Source organism: Lissotriton helveticus, chromosome 11 (genome assembly GCF_964261635.1).
Source record: "Lissotriton helveticus chromosome 11, aLisHel1.1, whole genome shotgun sequence".
Lineage (NCBI taxonomy): Eukaryota > Metazoa > Chordata > Amphibia > Caudata > Salamandridae > Lissotriton > Lissotriton helveticus.
In genome coordinates this window covers 1,075,062,330-1,075,068,329 of record NC_136072.1, presented here as the reverse complement: position 1 = coordinate 1,075,068,329, position 6,000 = coordinate 1,075,062,330, and the positions used below count along the sequence as shown (strand labels likewise).

At 50.5% G+C, this 6,000-nt stretch overlaps 1 protein-coding gene across 13 annotated transcripts in view; it reads left to right on the top strand.

Moving 5' to 3' along the window:
• The first annotated feature begins 999 nt into the window (after positions 1 to 999).
• The window catches only part of NCOR2 (nuclear receptor corepressor 2), a 1,388,857-nt gene continuing 1,383,856 nt past the window's right edge, over positions 1,000 to 6,000 (top strand). For 11 of the 13 annotated variants that reach the window (XM_078667640.1, XM_078667635.1, XM_078667643.1 and 8 more), the window contains exon 1: positions 1,003 to 2,165. The gene's annotated coding sequence lies outside the window, so the exon portion shown is untranslated. Of the gene's footprint in view, positions 2,166 to 6,000 lie in introns of all 13 variants that reach the window. The other 2 variants (XM_078667637.1, XM_078667632.1) reach the window with 1 other exon arrangement.

Here is a 6,000-nt window from a genome sequence, read left to right as displayed (position 1 = left end):
AGTTTGGAGTTTTACAGCAAAAACTATTACAAGTAACAAAGGGGAACATGGCGGACCTACATGCAGAAATGTACTATTATGCTGGCTGCCATGGAAAAACGTCGAGAAATAATTCTACATTTCGGTATGTGGCGCATTAGTAAAAGTGAAATGGGTTTTAGGCGCCGACAAGAAAACACGGACGTGTGGCGCATTAGTAAAAGGAACATTATAATCACTAGAGCAATGACAACATTTTAAAAAAAGAAGGAGCAATTAACAATGGCAACATTTTAAAAAAAGAAGGAGCAATTACTAAAAGGAACATTTAATACAGAACAACCACAATACCAATAACAAATATAAGGCAGCAAAACACAAGAGCAGAGGAAAGACTCACCGATGAACAGCTTAAAAAGAATTTCACGAACAACGTCGTGGGATTATATACACAACAGAATTAGATGATTGGTTAGCGTAAACGTAAGCCTGCGATATGATTGGATGGACCGTGATTCTGAAATGTGATTGGCCTGCGACGAATGTGCGCAGATAAGGGGGTACAATGAATTATAACATACGTAGTGAAACGTCATAGAAACGTCACTGCGCATGCGCAATGTCTGTACGCATGCGCACAAACAGGGGGGGGACGCTCAGCCACGGGGGACGTTGGAACATGGAACACCGGAACTGTACTGTCCTGGAACGCGTTGCAGGGCGTGTGAAAACCGCAGTATGCGTTTGTGACTCGAGGCGTAATACACAGGTTAAATAGTGCAATATTTACATTTTACGTTTCATCAACTCGTGATTTGTGGCGCTGGGATTGGCCATGAACAGTCAGTCCTAGGGAGTTCTCATGGTCTCCCCGGCACGTGGGGCGGGGGGCACCGCGGCAGACACGGTTTGTCTGGCCGGGCAGGAAGGGGTTAACCGCGGCCTGGCCCTTTAAGGAGCCCAGACTGTGAGTGCCTGTGCGCTTTGGTGTAGGCTGGCCGCCTGCCAGATCAGCCTCTCAGAATCACAGGCAGAGGAGGAGGAGGAAGCAGGAGGCGGAAGGCGCAGAGCACGAGCACAAACTTACTGCTCTGCAGGAGAGGCACAGAGGGCAGTCCCCCCCGGAGGAGAGGGGGGCCCGAAGGGACCCGCTGCCCCCCCCCCGGATCACAGCTGCACCCCTGCGCTCTCCGCCCTGGATGACACAGCTCGGCAGTGCTGGGGAGCTGAGCTTCGAGGGAGGAGGGCCCCGCAGGAGGCAGGGACCCAGGACACTGGGGGTTCACTGCACCCCTGGAGATCTGCACCCCCGGATTCACTGCACCGCCTGCCGCTGATCAGGAGGTCTCGAGAGTTGCTATGTTGAGGGGTTACATGCGAAAATCCCTTCACCCCACCCACGAAGGAGGCTAGGACCTGGGAGAGAGAAGGGATCATCGGGGATCTGCTGTACCCCCTGGATTGCTGCTGCACCCCTGGAGCGCTGCGCCGTCGGGCCCTTGCCGACACTGCTGGGAGGGCCACTCTGCTGAGGAAGCAGAGAGGAAAGGTCCCCAGAGGAGGTGAGGCACCTGGGTATAAGGGGGCGCCGAGGAATCCGCTGCGCCCCCGGATTACTGCACCCCCTGGAATACAGCACCCCCATTGCTTGGGGTTTATCTGCAGAGGAGCGAACCCCTCGCCAAGGCGAGGCCCTTTGGGAGGGAGGAAAGTGATCCGATGTGGCCCTAAGGAGGAAGGTTCCCTACACAGCTTTCTGGATCAGTTCTTCACCCCCTGGATTTCCGCTGCACCCCTGGATTGTCGCTGAACCCCTGGATTGTCGCTGCACCCTTGGAATTCTGCTGCACCCCGGGATCGCCCTTTACCACTGCCTGTCACTGTTATAAGGCTGATTAGCAACGACCCCCCTGGAGGAAAACAGAAACCCCCAGCGACTCGCGGGGGCCAGGGGCCCCACAAGGGGGGGACCCCTGCACCCCTGTGGTTCAGGGGTTCGCACCTGGACCACGGCCACACTGAACCCAGGAATACCGCGCGGCCGATCCCCACCCGGCCCCGCCGGAGGGTTTAGCTCCCTGGGCTCAGGGTTTTACCCCATAATTTCCTGATTGTGCCCCCACACCATGGCTCACCGGCGGGGGCCCCCGAGACCGGCCGGGGCCCGCGGGACCTCGTCTGCAGAGGTAAGGAACGCGCCTGTGCTGGATGCCGCTATGTCACTCTGGGAAGTATCCGACCATCAGACATTTTTTTAACCCAGACATGTGTGTACAGTAGGGAGAGTGTATTCAGCAGAGAGTGGGGGAAGGGCAGGCATGGTGACTTCGTGGGCTGGTTTTCTGCTCTGAAAGAGTCCTTGGTGTGCTGAGGCTTGTGTCAGTGGGCGCTTGGGCCCGACATAAATCAGTACATAAATGTACGATGCCTGACAGGGCACACTTAAGTTCCAGTGCTCGCCACTGGTCTGTAAGTTATGTACTGCGCTATAGGTGTTTGTACGTCTCTGTCTTTATATAGATCTATAAAAGCGCCCAGTCTGAAGCAGCCTTAGAACCGACATGTAGGCGCTATGTAAAAAATAAAGGCATGTGTAATTGTGTATTCTTCGAATTCTGCAGTTTTTGTGTTTTTGTTTTCTTATTCCCGTGGCGCTCACGGGTTGTTTTGCATTTTCGACACGTGTATAGTGCCTGGGAGCGGCCCGGATGCAGGGCAATTGCACGAGTTTAAAAACAAAATCCTGAAGTTAGCTCAGTGAGTAGATCACAGTTGACCTTCGTTCAATTACTAAATATATATATACATTTTTTTTGCATGGTTGCTTCACTGTAGTGCCTAAAGCTCTCCAATACACCGTGTTGTTGGTGCTACACGCATATGTAGTGTATACATACATTAAGCCGGTGTCCATCGCGCATTGGAATGCGGCTGCAAAAAGTTTCTGGAGATGGAAGAAAGATTAAACGGTCTTGGATTCGTTCTTTACTGTTTGCTTTTTTGTGTTACATTACTTTATTGAAGTTTGGGTGACAATCAGTTTGACTGATAAATATTTGTATTGGGGGAAACTGTATTGAACATGTACTAGAGCTCAGTTACTTTGCAATTCAACTAAAGCACCCCGGATTAGTTCGGCATCGATTTCATTTCTTTGGAACATACGTGACCCATAAAGCATTTGCCATCCCCGGAGCCGGGACCAGGCATGGCAGGGCCTCTGGTGCCTGCAGCCTTTACATTAGGCCCCAAAAAGAAATATGACCCGCTGTACCTCTGAAAGTTTTTGAGTGCAAACATAATGCCTTCTAAGCGCTTGCGGGACCTTTTTAATGCGTTTGAAATCTGTCAGATTGTGGGTAACTGGAAATAGAGGGATCCACGCACGTGAAAACACCTTCAACACTGCCTGTCACTTTGCCCCAGTGTCTTTAAGGAAGAGGGCGGGCGAGTTAGACCCCTGGGCCACTGAGTCAAGGCTCGTAGAGCTGGGAGAGAGTCAACAACGTGTCACTCTGTAAACCTATCCCATCCCTGCTTGGCCTAACATGTGACTCTCAACCACACGTGCCTTTGAGATGTGGGAGGTACTGTCTGTTGAAAACCTCACGAGTTCTCGATAGGCCTGACCGTCTCAGCCACGCACAAAGTTTATTATGTCTCTCCCGAGAGGAGAGTGTGTCATAGGTTATAGAACCGAAATACTTGAGGTATAATCCCACCATCGCCACATGGCGTGATCCTGGGCACATGACTTAACTTTTTGGGCATACTTTCTGCAAAAATGGGAGTGGTTACACACGGTGCAATATTGGAACTGAGCATATGAAAACCCTCAAGGCTTCAGAGCGTGACATTTTACTTTCATCAGCACCCATTGACCGCAAGCATCTGTTACTCAGCGCATGCAGGGGTGAGCATGCGCGTGCAGGTGTGCTCTGTTTAGTAGGGCAGGTGCTGGTCCAGGTTCTGAGGTTCTTTCCAAGTCCCTACATACCGGCATCGGCCCCAGGTACTTTCTGAGGCACCGACTCGTCTGTCCTCCCAGTTTATCCCTGGACCCACCCACCTCTGTCCCTCCACGCTTCCTTTCAGACGCAGAAGGCGCCTAGAGGCGAATTCAGTTGCGTGGGGCACTGTATGTGCACATATGGTGGGAGCTGTGCATTTCTCTCTAGCACCCATATATTGGATTGTACTATTCTTGTGGCGCACACAGCAGAGTGAAATTTCTCTAGCCGCTATTAGTATTGCATGTTGTATGTGAGCTCCATTCCCATCTACGATCCTGCAGGCTTTTCAAAATGCTATTATCCTCTGCAGTTACGTAACAGCAGTGAGACGGCGTGACGTCACAAATTCTCATGTTTACTTCCGTGCTTACAACGCCTCGAAATGTGTGTTGGTGGACAGATTAGGAAACTAAATACAACGTAAAGTAGTTAGGTAGGTAACTGAGTCAAGGGCGGGGTTGTCACCTCGTGATCTAAGTGACATAGACAACTCGAGTTTTACTCTCGTCTTTTTCAGTCACTCGGAAGCCCCTACTGATAATCATCCCCATTACTCGCTGTTGTCCATCTCCGTGTGACTGCCACTCTACTACTTTGTATTCATTGTTAGCCACCTCAGCAGGAGGAGAAGATGAGGCAGCCCCACTGCAGGGGCGGCTGGTGACATTTAAAAGTGGTGTGGCGTAAACTAATTTGCATATTGCACCGCAGCGAGCGAGTGCAGCGAGCGAGCCCGAACCACCTTGCATTCATCCATACATCATTCATGCATCCACCCATCCATCCATCCACCCACCCATCCTGCATCCATACATCATTCATTCATTCATTCATTCATCCACCCATCCATCCATCAATTCTGCATCCATCATTCATTCATGCATCCACCCATCCATCCATCCTGCATCCATCATTCATTCATGCATCCACCCATCCATCCACCCATCCTGCATCCATTCACCCATCCATTCATCCATCCATCCTGCATCCATCATTCATTCATGCATCCATCCTGCATCCATCATTCATTCATGCATCCACCCATCCACCATCCATCCTGCATCCATTCATCCATTCACCCATCCATCCATCCTGCATCCATCATTCATGCATGCATCCATCCACCCATCCATCCTGCATCCATCATTCATTCATGCATCCACCCATCCATCATCCACCATTCATTCATGCATCCACCCATCCACCATCCATCATCCATCCATCCACCCATCCATCCTGCATCCTTTCCTGCATCCATTCACCCATCCATTCATCCATCCTGCATCCATAATTCATTCATGCATCCACCCATCTGTATGCGTGTAGTTACACGCATACAGATGGGTGACGTAAATGCTACTATTTCCTCAGAAACCCACATTCTTTTTCTGTTTTATTTTAAGTTCAGTGATTTATTGAAGCGTAAATCTTTGCTCAAACTGAGCCCTATTTGTCTTGGTAAATCGGGCAGACCCCTGCTTATAAAGTCCAATAAGAGTAACAAGGTGAATGAATAAAATGGCTTTGACAAGAGTGTGAACATCCTTCCGACTACAGCGTGACAGTGATAACCGGCCTCAATTCATACGTCTGATTTCCACCTGAACTTCTTTTCTTGCTTTGCTCTCTGAAGCAGTTCACTGCAGACCACATTTTTAATCCCATTGAATGCTACTTTTCACGATGAAACAATAAGACTTCGAGTTTAAATATGTGCCAATTCTTCTGACACAAATCTATACATTCCCCTCCCATTTCACGATTATTTACAATAAGAAGCTCGAACCTGGTTTCCCAGCACCAAAGTCGGCCGCGCTAACCGTCAGGATTGGCTGGGGGGGGCACCATGACTCCTCGCCCAGTCCCCCTGTGTAACCCCGGGGGCTGCGGCCCGCCCCCAGGTCCTCTCTCTAAGGGGAAATGCACCGGGAATCAATCTGCGCATGCGCGAACATGATTCTGCCCATAAATCAACTTGCGCAGATGCAGCAGGCCCATCCCCCCCCCC